The 19,869-nt window shown below is 40.2% G+C and overlaps 1 protein-coding gene across 1 annotated transcript in view; it reads right to left on the minus strand.

Annotated features, from left to right (window-relative positions):
* ROR2 (ROR family WNT receptor 2) overlaps positions 1–19,869 on the minus strand; it is a 198,529-nt gene that overhangs the window by 35,739 nt on the left and 142,921 nt on the right. The gene's annotated exons all lie outside the window — the stretch shown is intronic.

Here is a 19,869-nt window from a genome sequence, read left to right on the forward strand (position 1 = left end):
ATATGAGTGCACATCCTTGCCTGCAATGCCTCCCCCCAGGACACCTCTGTAGCTCAACCCTCTCTCCCCAGCACTTGTGCAGTCATTGTTACACTTACATCTTCTTGCCGATTCTCTGATGCTGGCCAACCAGAAGGAGTACATGATGAAGCTGGAGGGTTTCAACCCTCCCACAATGTCTAATGGCTGGGTATCACTTCTCTGCTTCTTTCACAAGCCTGTGCCTGCAAAGAAAGATGCTTTGCCCACTGCCCCAGTTGTACAGTATTCTATTGCATGCTGTAGGTGGGGGGGTCCCGAGCAACACAGTGTGCTGACTGTGGCGAAGTGTACTCTGTGCACTCAGGGTTCCCGGGGCATCACTCAGGACATGGCTGAGGCAGGACAACCTAAGCAGAGGCACTGTCCCAGCAAAGCAGGGACTGTTGGTATGTATGTGCAGGGGACTGTGGCTGTGCCCTAGGTGGCAGTGCACCCTAAGCGGCTGCCTAGTTCACCTAGTGGTAGCACTGGGCCTGCGGATGACGTAACCATAGGAGCATTGGTTAAAGAAACCACACTCTCCAAGGCCAATCCAGAACTATGAGAATGAATGGAATGCCATAGTATTCGATCTTTCAAAGTAAATAAGGTAATAGCTTCAGCAGAAAAGGCATAGATCAGAGCATACTGTTTCCACAGCACTATAAGGGCATCTTTTGCATTTACTGTCGGGTTGTTCATCCTGCAAACAAACCAGTTCAGCCTCTTGTTGAACCATGATGCTAATAAAGGAAAAAATGTCACCAGCACACTGAGGATCACCAATATGGGTCCAAAGGTTTTAATAAACCATCACATATTTACAGCAAGGCAACGTTTCGGAGTCTCGCAGGACCCCTTCATCAGGCATGTGACGTTGGTCACATGCCTGATGAAGGGGTCCTGCGAAACTCCGAAACGTTGCCTTGCTGTAACTATGTGATGGTTTATTAAAACCTTTGGACCCATATTGGTGATCCTCAGTGTGCTGGTGACATTTTTTCCTTGCTGATTTTGTTCGGTTCCAGCCGACGGTCACTGCAGCACCCACTTATACACACAGCCATTTTTAACGCAGGAACGTGTGCGTTTGGATCATACACTTGCATGATGCTAATAAATTCACATTCATCATGCCCCTATGTAGAGATATGTCTGGGAACAACTCCTGATAGAGAGACCCATACCCTGGGTCCAGATGCTGTCTGCTTAGAAAATCTGCCTGCCAGATCTCCACTCTGGGATGCACCATGGAGATCACTTGAAAATTAAATTTCATTGAGGGCAGGATAGACTCTAATGCCCTCTATGCCACAATACTCCTGATGCTCTTTCTCAGCACCGCAATGCTCCTGGCTCCTTGAAGCTCCAGATGCTCTTTCTCACAGCCACAATGCTCCTGGCTCCACAATTCTCCTGGTGATACAGCCATAGATGTGACACTGTCTAACTGATCAAAAGGAAGGTCTAAGTGAAGTAATGACAGAAGAATTATTCGAAACGCCAGGATATTTGGAATTTTTGATTCCTCCATAGACCAAAAACCCTGAACAGACAGATTTTCCAGAAAGTTGGCATCTGTCATGATAATCTCCCAACGTAAATGAAGAAAAGAACTTGCCCTCCGACAATTCCAGGAACAGAAACCACTATGGCAGAGAGTTCTTGGCTCGAGGATGTAATCAAATCTACCTGTCCAAATTAAACTGGACTTGTCCTGCGCTAGGAGGATGTTCTGGTGTGGAATTGAGCAAGTGGAACTGCTTCGAAGCTGGATACAATGAGTTCCAGCACTGGCAGAGAGATCAGCATGGCAGACTGAAAGTGAAATAAAGCTGTCAAACCTAATTCTTTAGTTTCCCCAGGAAGATCGGGTTTTGATGCATTGTAGAAAAAGTGTTGACCCACATTACTAATCCCTAGTTGTGCATAACTGGGGTAAGAGGAACTCTTACTCCCCATTACAACTTTAATGATTTTGACCAGTGAAGAGCCAGAAAGATGATCTCCCAAACATAGTACACTAAAAAGGCCTTCCTATATTGTTGCTCTGCCAGCCAGCAGGTATGCTAGAATGCCCTGCGGATTTAACAGAGAAGAGGATACCTGAAACATAACTCGACTAGCATCCAGTGTTGCACTGTAGATAAAGTTTGATGCGACAGCCATCTGGCACAAAATCTATGAGCTGAGTGTTAACTGTCACCAGGTCCCTACTTAGGGAAGTGACAAAACAGTCAAAGTCTGGAAAACAAGAATGGAAGTGAGCATGGGTCAAAGAGGAGACCCCCTTGGAGGAATTCTTGGGTCTATTAGAACCTTACCCAGAAAGAACATGAAATCCTCTAAATTTGAAGTGGAATGTACGTCCCAAATTAGAAAAGAAATGTTGTCCACTGAAAGAGAGAGTCAAAGACAGAAGTTACAAAGTAGTAAAAAGTGCAAAAAGGCGCAGGTTATTTATTTATAATTCAGTATAGCACACAGAGAATATTGGGTCTCAAGATTGTGGGTTATGATGACAGCCAGATATGTTGAAAAATAAAATGCTAATAACTTTTTATAGGAAATAGAGCTACCACTCTTCCAGGGATATGCATTATCATTTTGTACAGCGCTGCGCAAACTGTTGGCACTATATAAATCCTGTATAATAATAATGATCAGCATAACTTGAATTATACCAGAGAGGATACAGAGGTAGACTGAGTGGCCAAGCCACTATAGGAAGAATACAATAACCCCAAGATTGCATCTGCTGCAGTCCACAATGCCCCAAAGCTGGCTCACAGAAGAAAAGAACTTCTGAAGTACTGGAATTGTATACACTGACCACTGCAAGCACTGGTCACTGTCTTGGCTTGAATATACTGGCCCCTTACTGGGTGCAGTAAGTTTCTCCACACACAGGAGCCAATGGTTCAGTGTATTCTGTAAAGTGATGCAGAATATATTTAGAAATGAACAAAATAATAAATCAAAATAGCTGACCTCTAGGTGGTGATGAAAGGCTCTTACAAACTTCATATTGACTGTCAGATCTATATAAAACATAGATTAAATACTAACTGCATACATATATAAAATTATATAAAATATTTGTAATTGTCATTTAAAAATAAATAAATAAAATAAAAAAATGTATATATATATATATGCTAAATGTTACCATATAAGGTAAGCAATTAAATACCAGTTACACCACACATAATCAGGAAAAAAAAGAAGTTGCCGTAATCCCGCACAGGGGTACAGAAGAATATCCTTAAAACAGAGGCAATAAAACAGCAGTTCAGACAAGTAACAAAACAAGTATTATGCTGGCTTCAAACTGTGCCCTTTGTATGTCTGTCCAAGCCTGCCTGAGCCAACCACAGCCATTTCTTTGCACTGGAGATTTATTGGTCTGCAACAGGAATTGCAATAGTACAGTAAAGAAAAAACTTAGCACAGCAAATTTTTGTCGTCAAATGTGTCTGAAATGTTATAACTATTGGAAAGCACCGAACGCATCCAACTCTCAGGACCCAAAACTAGCTATGACTTGTAGTCCTTTTCCTGCTTCATTATGCTGCATTGCATACAACTGTAAACTAATGCTTATCCCATGCAAGTGTGCAGCTCTTTTAAATTGATTTGGGGGGGTGTGTAATAACCAGAGTATCTATTATGAGTACACAGTAGGTCAGAGTGAGGCCATACCCAGCACGTATAAAAAGATGAACCATTGTTTATACTGTCAGGAGACTGAAAGCTTTTAGGTTGGTCATAAAATCAACTACCCACATCCAGTAATGAACATAGTTGCCTTACAAGGAAATGGGTAGAAAAAATGCTCAGACGGTGAGCATTTAACTGTGTGTCCCACTCAGAACCATTTGATAACAAAAAATGGCTTGTGTATAATGTAAACTGCAAAGTTAAGTGCTAAGTCTGATGCATCACATCTTTTTCTGTACAGACAGTGGCAAGCATATTCCAGACATTATTCATAATAACACTAGGGCCATAAGGATTACTAATATATTGCTAGTATAATACAGAGAAAATTGCCACTGTGCTAAAGATAAAAAGATCAGTACATTTAATTTTATTGTATTTTCCATATTATCCAGCATAGAGATAATGAGCAGCATTTTTGCAGTGCTTCTTGGCAGGACTGCAGGTTTTCTTAGACATAGTTATACTATATCCCACTCTATGAACTGAAGAAGTCAGTGTTGAGAACCACAGAGAATTCTGGCATCATATTAAGGGCCAATTCACATCACAAAGCAGTGCACTGTCAAAGTTTTTGTATGTTGAATTGTGCCATGGCGAACTGCGTAATTTTAAATAAATGGGCTGCAAGACACCTCTGCACATGAAACAAGGTAAGATGTATCTTCCAAAATGAATCCCAATCAAGGAAAAAGATTCTTGCTTGACAATCTCCAAACAACCACCCATAGGGTAGATGAAATGCAAAGAGACAATAGGGACACTAATAGTGTAATACTGCAAAATGATTTAATATATTAAAACCAATGCACTATATTTACTCACATTAAACAGGTTAAAAGCAAGCCTCCTTAATGTAAACTTTCCCCATCAGAAAAGCTTTCAGATCACATCAATCATGGCTCCCACATCAAGTGAACTAACAGCAGTGCGATGGGACTCTGACTGGCAAAGATGTATTCTCCTCTAAATAAAGATGTAATCTCCTCTACACAAAGATGGAGGAGAGGCAAAACACGTTGATGCAATTTCTGGTTCCGACAGAGGCTTTGTGACGTCATGTCCGGTCAGTGGAGCGCACACTATCTGCGGCGCTCCGGAGCCATCTTTGTGTAGAGGAGATTACATTTTTGTGTACAGGAGAATACATCTTTGCCAGTCAGAGTCCCATCGCACTGCTGCCAGTTCACTTGGGAGATGTGGGAGCCATGATTGATGTGATCTGAAAGCTTTTCTGATGGGGAAGTTTACATTAAGAAGGCTTGCTTTTAACCTGTCTAATGTGAGTGTATATAGTGCATTGGTTTTAATATATTAAAGAGTTTTGCAGTATTACACTATTAGTGTCCCTATTGTTTCTTTGCAGTTCATCTACCCTGTGGGTGGTCGTTTGGAGATTGTCAAGCAAGAATCATTTTCCTTGATTGGGATACATTTTGGAGGATACATCTTACCTTAAAAGCTTGTTTGACTCTTAAGCCTTATCAGCTAGGAGTCCATTTAATTTCGTGAGTGTGGGCCATACTGGAAGTCATGGATGGTGTGGGAACGTTGGATTTCCTTTTGCACCATTTCTTTGATTGGAGCACTTTTCTTCACCATTGATTTGGGACAGTGGACTTTTTTCACATTATATATATATATATATATATATATACATATTTGTTTCACTGATTATATTTTTTATCAATTTTTCACTGATGATTTAACATTTTTATTAATGCTTTTTATTATTTATATAAATGTTTGCACTGTGTTAATATTGGTTTTAAGGTTTGATGTTTTTCATCTATGAACGGCAGCACTAATTAATTATCTGGTTAGGTTCAGGTGCGGATTTATTTCACCAAAAAAAAAATATATATATATATATATTTACACACACACACTAAATATCCCAGGCGCCAAATAGAAATTGCATCTTGGCACCTGGGTTCACACACTACCTCACAATGACTTCAATGCAAAATCAAGTCCCATTGACTTCAATGCAAAATCGAATCCTATTGACTTCAATGCAAAATCATATCCCATTGACTTCAATGCAAAAATGCCTCCCATTGACTTCAATGCAAAAACGTTTGTCAATAGCAATTCTATGTGAACACTTATCTCTGCATGCCACTCTACTCTATCACTTGCAAGTCTGGAATACCCCACTACAAACTCACACAGGACCCTCTTTGTAATGACACTCAAAATGCAATGCATGTGGATCGCATCTGTGTGAACAACCTCAATAGGAACACATAATATCTTACCTGTCATGCAAATCTGTGAGTTTGAAAATGCATCCAGAATCGCATATGTGTGAACCAGGGCGGCGCCATTCACACCTGGGCATTTTGGTATCGTGGCAGAATTTCCATGATTGTAAAATGCAGGTTCAGGTGCCATTATTTTCAATGGCACCTAAAATGTGGTGCAATTTTGTTTTGGCATGATTGTCGCACGGCAAATTGCATCATGCGAAGCTTGTTGCTCAAAAGTTGCCTTGCTCTGGGCACTGACAACCCACACTGCTCTAAAGAAAAACTGTCTCCTAACGTTTTTAGCTGTTCCTAGATTCAAAACAAATTTGGAGAGGGAGAGGGAGAGAGAGAGAGGGAGAGGGGGAGAGAGAGAGAGAGAGCACATTTATGAAAGAACATCCAAAATATCTCAAAGACTTCTACAAGACATGGCAGTCATACTGTACTAGTACCTGCCGATACAAGCCCGTATGCCCCATAATATAAGCAAGGGGACAACCCAAGCCATGTTTGTTTGCTTGTTTTTCATATTTAAAATTATCATCAGTGTCTAGACAATATCACCAGTCATATCTCAGAAAAAAAAAATAGCGGAGACTTGAGCGGAACTTTTCAAGCAGACTATTACTACAAATAGCCAACAGAGTTGGTAATGTACTGTGCATAAATATTTCTAGATGGAAGATATTTTTGTTTAATCATATGAACTTCCTTTACCATGTTAAGTTAGGTGGAAATTTAATTGGCTATGCTGAAAATTTTCAATTGATTCTGCAATGTGGAAGCTATCTCATAAAATGTGATTCTAAGTAATACCTCTTTCCATACATACCCATGAAAGTGTTATATGTGTCTGGCATTTGAAGAGTCTTTTGATGGTGGATCATGTGCTAGTAAAAGTACCCACCCATGGCCTTAATAGAATGCAAGTAAAGACTGATGTGCTTGAAGGCTGACAGTTCTAAAAAAATATAACAAAAATAAGAGAAACACATAAAGAAACTCCTATTTACCAGAAGACTATGAAACATAAATTGCATTGTTGATCGTTTAAGTTTTGATATCTCATTTAAGGTGAAGATAAGCATCTTGAATATTATTATACTCAAAGGCAAACTTGTATTAACCTGCCAAAAAAAGGATTATGTTCCCCTTGACCTTCCATAAGTCAAGGCAAGACATCTGCAATACTGCTGTTCGCCACTAAGCTGTCACAGGACGTAAGCTATGTGTTCAGTGTTAATGCCATGATTTGTAGCTCGGCTAAGAGGCATGCTGAATGTATCTTTCAAATTCCTCAGCAAAGAAACTAGAAAAAGGAAGGAAAACATCCTACCCAGCCAGATAATAAATCACAATGAGCACTGCATCAATGTTTGCATACTAAAGCTTGTTGTTCAGTTGCAGTTACCCCAGTTGGTGCTCATGTCATGTCTCACATTTCTAACACCCTCCCCTATTAGAACCTAAACAGCAGTTGCATGTGACTGGATGCAGCCTCTGTTTGGCCAACAATTTTCAATCGAGTTCTTTGGCTTTTTCAGTCGAAGGATGTTAGATGGGAGGGTACTGACACGGCCACCCATGAAGCGAAGTTCCTGATGAAATTCGCTCTGTGTACTGCCAACTTTAGAAATAACCAATAAAGTAAACCTGTACTTAGAGAAATACCTTTGTGAAATGCTAGTTGCTTAGCTGTCTCCTATACTTAGAGGCTCTGATGTGGAAAAAACACCAATTAGGAAAGTCAGAAAATATGAAATATCAGAGCCAGTATATTTGCTAGTGACTTTGAAAGTACCAAAACCATTGGATCAACATCACCCAAGAACCCAGAATTCTTCTGAATCCAAACCTCTCCAAACTTTTCACCTATTCCTGTAAAGCATTCCCTAAAGCTGGCCATAGATGGATCAAATCTTGGCCGGTTCAGCAGGGACCAGCCGAGATTCGATAAATCTATGAACAGGCTGGTTTTACTGAAGTTGATCCATTGTTTGACTCCTGTACACCCAGCCTGTCAGAATTTTCATGATGTCATTGCCAGTGGCTATAGACGCCAGCAGTCATCACTGTGTCCTGCTGGTAGGGAAGGCTCCCCACTGGTACAACACAATAGCGCTGCAGGAGAGATTCCCTCACTGACTGTGTTGATGGGGGAACTGAACAATTTTCTTTCCTTCTACATGTGGTAGAAGGAAAACAAATTGCATAGTCTATTTGCTGCTCAAGTCTCAACCCTTATTCTCGTCAAACCATAAAATGAGGCATTAACATTTAAAATGTATATAAACCCTAATAATGAACCTCACTTATTTAGCCCTTTTCAGTCTGTTAAATATCTCACTGAAAGAATGTTTTTTGGGGTTTTTTTTTTAGTTTTTTTACTATTCTGTTTTATAAGTGCACAAAATACTTGCCAGAAATCTTGCTAGCTAATAACATACTGGGATAAGTAAAAAGGCATGGTTTAGTAGTCCTGTCATGTTTGTATAGTCCTGGTACATTATGATGAGTAAGAGCTGTCACTAGGATTGAAAGTATGTTAGTGGCAAAATCATAAGGGAAATATAAAGGAATAAAGCTTTAAAAATTAAACAAATGTGGCCCCCCACCTCATATTACACATTTTGGGGTGTTTAACAATTACACCTTACAACACTTGGGTCTTTGCTCCAAATCTCAGGCTGGACACTATGAATGAAAAGTTTGCATGTTCTCTCTGTCTTTGCATAGTTGTATTCTGGTTTCCTCCCACACTCCAAAGACATGCTGGTAGGTTAATTGGCTCCTGTCTAAATAAACCCTAGTATGTGTGTACAAATTGTCTATGTGCATGTATGACCACATCCTGCATGTTAGTCACAACCTGAGCAATTGAGGAGGGTTGAAGCAGTTGTAAAGGCTCAAGGTTTCTTACCTTCATGCATTCTATGCATGTAGGTAAAAAACCTGTGTGCAGCATCCCCCCCAGCCCCCCTAATACTTTCCTGAGTGCTATCGCGAGCCAGCGATGTACAAGACTGTCTCGGCTGTCCCGGGTCTCTACCTCCTCATTGACTGGCACAACAAGCGAGAGCCATTGGCTCCGCTGCTGTCAACCACAGCCAGTCAGCCAATGAGGAGAGAGGGGGTGGGGCCAAGTTGCAACTCCATGTGTAAATGGACACACAGAGTAGCGGGTTCCCCCATAGCAAGCTGCTTGCTATGGGGGCACCCAACAGAAAGGAGGAGCCAGGAGAGCCTGCGGTGGACCCGAGAAGAGGATCTAGGCTGCTCTGTGCAAAACTATTACACAGAGCAGGTAAGTATAACATGTTTTTATTTTACAAAAAAAATAAAATGAACCTTTACTATCGCTTTAAGGAAAAAGGTAGTGACCTACCTTGTACAAAATTTGCCAAACTTCTATGCAAAAGGCTTTCAAGTGTATCAGACATAGTGCCCAGAGAGGTGGACCATAGAATCACTGAAAGTCAGATACAACTGTAGAGATTTATACATACACAAGCCGTAAATCATTCTACAGTGTTCAGAGGTTCAAAAGAAAGATACGTTTATGGAGCTAATCACAAATCAGCAAATCACAAGTTTTCAATTGCCCAAAATATATGTACATGCAGAATTGTTCAGTCTGTGGAGAATCACGCAATTAATCCCCATAATGAGGATTCACAAATTTATTATCCACAGATCAGACAATCATGACTGCACATATTTTGGTAAATCAAAAATCCAAGCTTTGCCAAAAAAGAAGGAATTTACTTAATTTGTCATGGACTGATTCATGGACTGATTTTGTTATCTTTTGTTGTCAGCTGAACTGTATTTCAGGATGTTATTTTTTATCAACTGTTATTTAAATCCATTAAATATTGTTTCATATTCTTCCTATGCAATACAGCTCAGCTTTCAGTCTGTAAAATGTCCAGATTAGATGTATCAGTCTGCTGAATACTGAACAGATGCCAGATATTAGGGGTGAGATAAATCCAAGCTGGCTGTCTCCTGTATGATTATTTATGAATCTCTGAATTAAACATAAATTGACTAAGTAAATCTCATATAATCGGCTTCCATCCAGCAAGGAAATTTCCTGTATAATAAGTAAAACCTGGTTATGTTGCGGAAGTGGCATAAAGTTTTAGGGCTGGTTCACACCTGAATCACTAAGGAATGTGGTCCGTGTTCCCATGCAATTCCTGTGCGATTTGGAGCATGCTATATTAGCCTATTCATTTGAATGGGCTGAAATCACACTAGATTGCACCAAAAGTAGCACATGCACTACTTTTAAAAACACATTGCACTGGATCACATGGTACTGCGATACCATACGATCCAGTGCAGGATCTGCATTTGGGGTGTCCTTCGGATTACATTGACACCCACAGCAGATCTCACACCCAGCGTGTTTTGAACGTGGTGCGGGAAACATGAATGGAATGCAGGATTCCCGCACTGCATTCTGGTATAAACAGGTCCTTAAGATGTGCCAGGTGAAAAAAAAATCTTGTCCATGAATACATTAAAGAAGTGCACACAAGAAGGGGTAGTGTTAGGGCTCAATCACAAATGGTCCTAATTCTGCCATTGAGCTGTGCTGACCTTCTAGCATGTCCCTGCACTTTTATGAAGAAATGGGTTACCTGCAGACATACCCGCCTTCAATGTATTTATTGTTATAAATATTCAAGTTGGGAACTCTGTTTGGCTTTGTTCACACTGGCAATGTCAAGCCTACATTTATATGTGTTTAGACAACATCGCTAAAGGCATATAAATGCATGTAATGATCTTTCAATGATGCCATTGACAAGAGGCTTGCTACTGAGGGCACTGGTCAAGGGGGAGGAGCCAAGAGTGCCGGCAGGGGAACCAAGAAGAAGAGGATCGGGCTGCTCAGTGCAAAACCACTGCACAGTGCAGGTATGTATAACTTAAAGCCAAACCTTTAAAATCACATTAACCTCCTGCATAATCTCTTTGTATTTTGTGAGCTTTTGAGGGTTTATTTACTAAAGCTGGAGAGTGGAAAGAAACCAATCAGCTTCCAGGTTTTATTGCCAAAGCTTAATTGAACATGCTGAAGTTAGAAGCTGATTGGTTTCTATATAGAAGTGAGCCTGATTTTGGACTCTCCAGCTTTAGTAAGTAAACCCTACCTGTCCCTAGGCTATCCCCTCTTCAGTGTACCATGAATGTTGCTGCCAAAATCATCTACCTTACAAATCGCTCAGTGTCTACCACCTCTCTCTGCCAATCTCTCCACTGGCTTCCGATTGCCCAGCGAATTAAATTTAAAATATTAACAACAACACACAAAGCTAATCACAACTCTGTCCTAAGTTACATCACCAAACTTGTCTCCAAATATCACCCAAACTGTCCTCTCCACTCCTCTCATGATCTCCTGCTCTCAAGCTCCCTTGTCTCCTCCTCCCATGCTTGTCTCCAGGACTTTGCCAGAGCCTCTCCCATCCTCTGGAACTCTCTACCTCAATCTGTCCTGCTATCCCCTACTCTGGCTACCTTTAGGCGATCCCTAAAAAAAGCATCTCTTCAGGCAAGCCTATCACACCTCCAATTAAACAGTTATAACTTCCATCAGCTCATTACCCAGAGTTATAACCTTTTGTACCACTTGCCACACCCTATTAGATTGTAAGCGCTTATAAGCAGGGCCCTCTTAATCCTCTTGTTTTTTATTGTATTGTAACTGTACTGTCTCCCTTTGTATAGTAAATTGCTGCGCAAACTGTTGGTGCTATATAAATCCTGCATTATCGTGTGTCAGTTCAGCTGCATTTAACTAGTTGCTGACCAAAGGTAGCCGAATGACAGCTGCACTGCGGCCGGCCAGTTCTGGGAGGCCATCATATGACCTCCTCCCAGAACGCGCTCTCCTGCGTGCCCCCGAGGGTAAGCACCCGGCAATCTCCATGATCGCTGTGTCCTACGGACACAGCTGATCACGTGATGTGGTAAAAGGCCAATCACAGCGGGCTTTTACCACGTGATCAGCCGTGTCCAATGACACGTTGATCACCGGGAAATGCAATTGCCGATTCTCGGCTGCACTTTTCTCACGCTGTAAAACACTGAGAACCAGCAGTTGTCAGAGTAGGGATAGGCAACACTCATCAGTGCCCTGATGATCGGTGCCCAGCAGTGCCACCAACCAGTTCCGCCCACAAGTGCCCAGCAGTGCCGCCCACCTGTGCCCAGCACTGTTACCCACCTGTGCCCACCAGTGCCGCCTATCAGTACCCACCATCAGTGCCAGCTCTTCAGTGCCGCCTATCAGTGCCACCTATCAGTGCCTCCTATCAGTGCCGACCTATCTGCGCCACCTCATTAGTGCTGCCTTTCAGTGCCGCATATTAATGCCAATCAGTGCCGCCTTTCAGTGCCCATCAGTGCTGCCTATCAGTGCCCATCAGTGCTGCCTACCAGTGCAGCCTCATCAACGCACATCAGTGAAATAGAAAAATTACCTGTTTGCAAAATTTTATAATAGAAACAAAGAAACTTTTTTTTTTCAAGGTTTTTGCCAATTTTTTTGTTTATAGTGCAAAAAGTAAAACACCCAACGGCAAGTAAATACCACCAAAAGAAAGCTTTATTTGTGAGAAAAATATGAAAAAAATTTCATATGGTTATAATGTTGCATGACCACGTAATTCTCATTCAAAGTGCGACAGCGCTGAAAGCTGAAAATTGGCCTGGTAAGGAAGGGGGTATAAGTGCCCGGTAGGCAAGTGGTAAAAGAATATAGACATCTATGTCTCCATGATCTGATTACACACTGCAGACTTTTTTTTAGTTTTAAGATAACAAGCACTAAAGGGATGAAAATAAAGGAGCAATACCTAAAAAGGAAACTAATGCAGCCACCACATCTAAGGACTGGTAAACTGCAATATGATACATTTTTGTTTTAGGGTTTAATACAAATTTAAGGAAGTAATCAATGCAACTGCTTTTGGCACTTCTGGAAACACTGTGGACATTTCCAAGCCCAGAAAGATAAGGGGTGCCAAAAGCAGCTGAAAGAGATATCTGTGATGTTAATAGGGTAAACAAAGTTTTCACACAGCTGGGGTTCTCAGTGCACAGTGTAGACTCCAAGGGGTGATCCATGAATAAGCTTTGAAAGTTAGTTCCACTGCTAAAATAGATAAGCAGAACATGACTGCAACAATTACATTCTCACCAGGTTTGATTACTAACAGGGAGTGAGGCTCACATGACTGCTGGTTTTTAATTTTAGCATCACATTTATAAGAGATCTAGATCAACTGAAAAAAAGTGGTATAAACATAAATCATTTAGCATTCCATAAAACCTATGATCAGCAACTCCTAGCTTTGTCCTGCTGCAAAATACATATATTGCACACATGAGGCATTCCTTTAATCTCAGCAGGGTTCAGCCAGGGACTGCGCACGTGACACATGAAAAGAGCATGCTCCATGGTGTAGATCTGTTGTGGATATTTACAATTCCCTGTTCTTTGTCATACTCTGTTTAAATGCCATGAATATGTTTCTTTAAAAGGCAATAGCATTCAAAGAGCCTAGAGTATTATACAGCTTAGCATTTTAACTCGCACATATGTAGATTTAATTTGTTGTGGTATGATATGACCTTTTGGATTCCACTGGGAGATTTAGAGACAATAGCAACCATCATGATGTATTTAATAAACATTTGGAATTTTTTAGTAAAATAAACTACTGTTATCCACAGCAGCCAATAGGAGTGTTCTCAGCGCTCTAATGTCACTAAACTGAAAATTAATTTTCTGATGTAGTTTTCTCTATGTTGCACAACACCCTTTTTTTTTTACAAGAAACACTGCTGATACGAGTTAAAATCATAACAAGACAAACTTTCTTTAATTGCAAGTGTGCACTGAACTTAAGTATACAAAATATAAGATTAGGTTTCTTCTACACATCGCTGATTGGCAATGCTTTGCACTAACTTCCCATGCTGTGATTATTGGGCAAATTTCCTTTTGAATACAGTGAAATGTGTTCTGAAAGGACACTATCTAGTAGACAAATGAAATTCCAGGACTGTTACAGCAGTAAGTTTGAAGAGCATGCTGAAGAACACGAAGGACGGACTTGAAAGTTGATGACCCCATGACTTTTCAACTGCTCTGTATTGAAGTGGTTATTATTAAATATCCTCCAACACAGTTACTTGATGAGCTTGAATGGTAAACATGGTGCATGGTCTTTCTTGGCAGCCAGTCAGTCTCTGGGTAAAGAAGGAAATGTCTATACATCACATAAACCAACATGCACTATTCTTTAGAAGCTGAGGTATGAACGAGAGGGATTAGCCCCAGTTCTCATAATTCAGATAACTTTTCTAGTGTAAAATCTTCTTATCTCATGCAGTAAAGAATGATTTCTAATAACTTTCTAGCATTGCATGATGTTTGAAATATTGTCTAGGCAATAACTTAAAGTGGAACTTCACTGCATCTGAGCACCAAACACTGTTTAATTCATCTTTCATATTCACAGCAAACTCCTCCATCCATATCTCCATATTTTTTTTTTTGCTATAAAATCACATTGAAAAATAAACCCTAGCTTTTCTGGACCTTGGCCAACTTACTGTAACTAAGGGCAGATAATGTAGCATTTACTTCCTGGAATCTATCTGCCCTTAGCTCAGGCATGCAGGCAGGAGGGTGTGCTTAGCTCAGAAAACCCCCACTCCTGCAGACTCTAGGGATGTATTACATCATTTGCCTAGGCCTGGAAACCAGTAAATAATTGAAGAAATGTAAAAAAAAAAAAGTTTAAAGCAAGTAAATATGATATACATTCTTGAATATTTACTAATGCTAGTGGCATAATGATTAAAAATGGTCAGCACTTTAAAGTGATTCTAAAGGCTAAAGGTTTTTTGCCTTCATGCATTCTGTGCATGAAGGTAAAAAACCTTCTGTGTGCAATGGCCCCCCCAATCCTTTCCTGAGTCCCTCTCCGATCCAGCGATGTTTTCAACAGCCTCTGCAGTCTGGGGACTCCTCCTCCTCATTGGCTGAGACAGCAATGGAGCCCATTGGCTCCCGCTGCTGTCAATCACAGCCAGTGAGTCAATGAGGGAAGAGCAGGAGGCAGGGCTAAGCCACAGCTCTATTTGTCTTATGGACACATAGAGCAGCAGCTTGGAGGCGAGCATGCAGAGGTGCCCCCAGGGCGAGTGGCTTTCCCTGGGGGCACTGCTCGATGAGGAGAAGCCAAGAGCGTAGAAAGGGACCCCGAAAAGAAGAGGATTGGGGCTGCGCTGTGCAAAATCACTACACAGAACAGGTAAGTATAGACTTGTTTGTTATTTTAGAAAAAAAAAAAAAACAAGCTTTAGTGTCACTTTAATAAGTGCTTATTATCCTACATAACCTATTAATTTACAAGCGGTGCTTCAATTATTTGCAGTGGCTGAAAGTAGACCATTGGACCATATAAGGTTGACCTATCTTAGGGGAAAATGATTATAATCTGGACCCATTCAAGGGAAGAATGGTTAAATAGCATTGTTTTTTACACTATCCAACAGCTGTTGGCTACTAGCATGTAAAATGCAAATATTTAGTAGCAACAGTCCCTGACCTCTAGACTTGTGGCATTCTAGTAATAAACAATCATTCTGTTTGTTCCCACTGGGTAAATTACTTTACATTACAATTGCCACCACCAAGGTTAGATAACAGAGCTCTCAGGAATGCACGCAATACTTTGATATATTGGTAGTTGGACAATGCACACATGTGGTAAGAGATGAGACATCTGGAAAACTATGGATGAGGGAGCTATACAGGGAAGACTCCCAGGGGTACAAAGACCTCAGACTGAAAATTGAGTTCAGTTGATAAAAATGTATAGGGATGTGCTTTACAAGAAAGGTCATTTGAACCAGTGCAGCCAATCATATGCTACTTTTGTTTGAAGACCTGTCTTTTGTACTATCTGTGCTGTTTCTATTACAGCACTACAGATGTACAGTCCCCTATGCCCCTAAAACAGCTCCACAGCTGGCATCCCCTTCGCAGAAGGTGGCTAGGAAGGCAGTCTGTGCTTCCTGTCTGTTTACCCCAGCCAGATCTAGGAGCATGGATCTTTCAATTAAGACTAATAAATGCATTTGTATTTTTTGTACTATGACAGGATCCCTACAAGGTAATGCATTATTTGCTTTTAAAAGTATTAACTCCAAAGCTAGCTCTTGTGAATAAAGTATTAAAAGCACATGTGAAAAATGAGTAGCTTAATAACACACAAGACTCTTCCTCTTTTATAAATCACTTGTGATAATATCGTTTGATAGGCCACTTTTAGGATGTAATATTACAGCTTAATGAACTGGACAGTGGCTGGCTTATCTTACAATTGGTTTTTGCTCTGCGGTCAGTGTACAAGGATGCTGACTGGGTTGTCTAACACAGAAATAACCATTAGAACAGTAAGAAAAATGTAACAACTGTGCAAAAAATTACTTTAGGATAATAATCTTTACAATATATTTTCAAAATGAATAGGTGATGTGTCAACACTGATGTGCGTTTTCTATGTGTATTTGAATTTAGAATTTGGAAAAGATAGCATTGACCAAGGCTTGTGAATACCTGCTGCCAATGCTTCAAAATGCATTTTACTGTACATGCATTTTGAAGACACTGCCACAGGCTTGGCCCTCCCAATGCACTGAAAAGCAGAAAAAGATTGGTAAGTCATATTGTGTCATACACATAGCACTGCAGCACAGAGATGGAAAATACCTTACTATGGGAAAGGTGGACACATACATTTTAGAAAGTTGCAACATGTATGCCAAATCCCAACAGTGTAAATGGGCCCTGGAAGATTATTACATTTATTTTGAAAACTAGTGTTAGTACATAAATGTGTTTTATATAGCCTTTTGTAATCTCCTGTACAACAGAATAGGAGAAGGAGCAGAAGCATTAGGAGCCAATCATGCACATAAGTAGTCTAAACCTACCTGGTCACATGATTATCTCCCAGTGCCAGCTTTGTGTAGAAGAGGGACAGCGGACAACAGAAAGCCCCATAGTAAGCTTATGGGTGATACCACCGCCCAGGCTTTGCAGCTATTTTCACTGCTCTCTCCTTGTCACTGAAGCCAGCTGCTGGGGAGAGCACATGATTGGACCAGAGCACCCTTAGATTAGGTAAGCATACACATCTATCCTTTACAGGCTAGTTAGTATCCGGGCTTAGAATAGGGGTGGGAGCAGATTTAAGATTAGATAGATTTAGACTGGACTTCTACTTTAAGAATTAAGCAGAGAATGAGTGCAAGAACCTACAAACAAATACAATATCCACATTACAGCTCTTTGAAAAATGTGTTTGTTTGCTCCGTTTTCAAAAAGATCTCCAAGCAGGGTGAAAAATGCCAACTTGCAGGAGCACAAAATCTCTTTCCAGAGCATAAACAAAATACTCCTGGAAAATAGTCTTGACTAATTACTTCCTTACCCAGCCATGTACAGATCCAGACCACGACACAGGGTCTGGTTTGTGGTTGGCGCATTAGACAGGTCTGTTAAAGTGACAGACCGAAATAACAGGAACAAAACATATATGCTAGTCACCCGAGTTTAAATCATTTAAAATGAGGAATTTACACTAATTACACCATTCAGACAGAACATTCAGAATTTTCTGACACCTTTAATTCTACTTTTAAGAATTAACTAAATTTTCTCTGTATCACATAAAAGAAAAGAAATAATAACACTCTGTTGAAAAAAGAGACATGTAAAGACAGATAAAGAAAAAAACAGATTCTTCTACAATCTGATTTTGACCACGCTAATGTGCATGGACCATCACTAGAACACTGTCAAAAAGGTAAATTCCCATCACCCCTGCAAAGCTGAAAATGTTAGGCTACTTGGACCTTATAACAATCACCACACGCACACACACAAACCTGTCACACTATTTTATTTTGAAGCATTTATATATTGTAGAAAATAAATGATCCTTTATCTGTTGCCATAATAATTAAAGGGGTGATCTCTGATGGCTCTGTACCTGGTGAGTAGACAAAAGCTGCATGATCGAACAAGCACCCGCTAGTCACAGGCTGGATCCAGCAGGGGCTCATAAGACATATTACTACTTATTTCAATTCCCAGTAAGATGTATTTAAAATATTTTCAGAGTTTCCAATGAGTAAGTAAAGGAAATTCTTCTCCGCTAAGCAGACAGTTGATTAGCATGGACAGCACATATTCCCCCCCCGTGTCATTGGCATAATAAGGAAATATTAGTATTGGATTAGCATTCCCTAATTAGAGCTGTGATTTCATATAGGAGTTCTCAACTGTCCAATCCAACAGGAGTTCCGGCTTTTTTAAACAAGATTTCTTATCTCTGTTTTCAAGAATTCTTGATGTACAGAGACAGTTTCAGCTTTCATGGAAATGTCCCTGATTTGCAAAACTATATCACAACCCCCTAATTTTGTATACTCCTTTTTTTACTGTGATTAAATGTAAATTTGACTTGGGTTAAATTAACTAATAAGTTTAATAATATTGTAAAAGTATATGTACATAAAGGGTTGATTTACTAATGGGTAAGAAAAAAGGTTGGAGAAATTGTGCACACTATGAATACATAGTCATGTGCAAGAGAATTTGTAAAAACAAGATTTGGTAAGTCTGGATGATGGAAGGTTCTCTGTGCCTATCTCCCCGTTTTACCCCAAGGCCTCCAAATCATGCCCCACTCCATCAGACCTCTGATAAATACCACATAGAGCCACAAAGCCACTAATCAAAGCTGTCTCCAATGGGTTCACACATTCACACTGCATTCTCCATTCAATCCAATGACAGTCTGTACTCAGCTGGAGCGTGACTCTCAGAGTACAAACATTCCATTTCTAAAATAAGAGTACATTTACACTTTACAGGTAAACAACAGATATTTCAGTAGGCACTTACCTACTATTTTAACATTCCCTAGAAATAATTATTGATGTGACTTTTTACTTGTTTGCTGTTCCAAATTTTCAAAGTCCATTTTTATACTGAATAAAGTGTTAAAAAAACTCTGTTGTACCCTTCATTTCTTTTCCGTTCAGTATGTTAATTTAACTTCATTTTCACTTCTGTAAAGGTTAATAACTTGAACATGATGCTTATGGTCTCCGTTTACTAGATTCTCATTTTCATATTTGTGTGTTTACATTTTACAATCTGCCTTTACACTGTGCATGTAGGAAAAGCATTCCATGGTAAGTAGTGCGTGTAGAAACATATGTGGGGTTAGATGTTTGGTTTCAAAACTTTGTGGTTATGAGTGTTAAAAAGTTGGCCTGCATTCATCTGCATCCGAGTTAATGAAGCGGAGGCCTCACAGCTCTCAGTGTGGTTGGAATCCAATTGTTTTGGAAGCTGGGTTGCTTTCTGCTATGCCAGTAAATGGAAAGTGTTCACAGACTGACTTTCACTGCTAGAGTTCTGACCATCATATGTTACTTTTATGACCAAGTAGGAGACAAGTACAAAGAGATGTCACTGAAGAGTACTAATGACACAAAGAAAAACACAGGCAGCCATAATTCATTGGTACTATTCTTTCTGCCTTGGCAGCTGAAAATGGTATTTACCCAACATTTTCAGCATTATGGATAGTCCCTTAGAGGAGCGTGACACCCTTATTTGACATTGTAATGCTGCTAACAGATGTCCAGAATAGATAATTTTGGTGGAATGTTTCACAACTGGAGTCTTCAAGAAGCCGAAAAGGTAACCAAACTTGCCCACAAATATCAAAACAAATACCAGCCTTGAAAGTAGTTGGCAATTAAT

Source organism: Staurois parvus, unplaced genomic scaffold (assembly GCF_062004578.1).
Source record: "Staurois parvus isolate SC_StPar_1 unplaced genomic scaffold, SC_StPar_1.0 ptg000178l, whole genome shotgun sequence".
Classification (NCBI taxonomy): Eukaryota; Metazoa; Chordata; class Amphibia; order Anura; family Ranidae; genus Staurois; species Staurois parvus.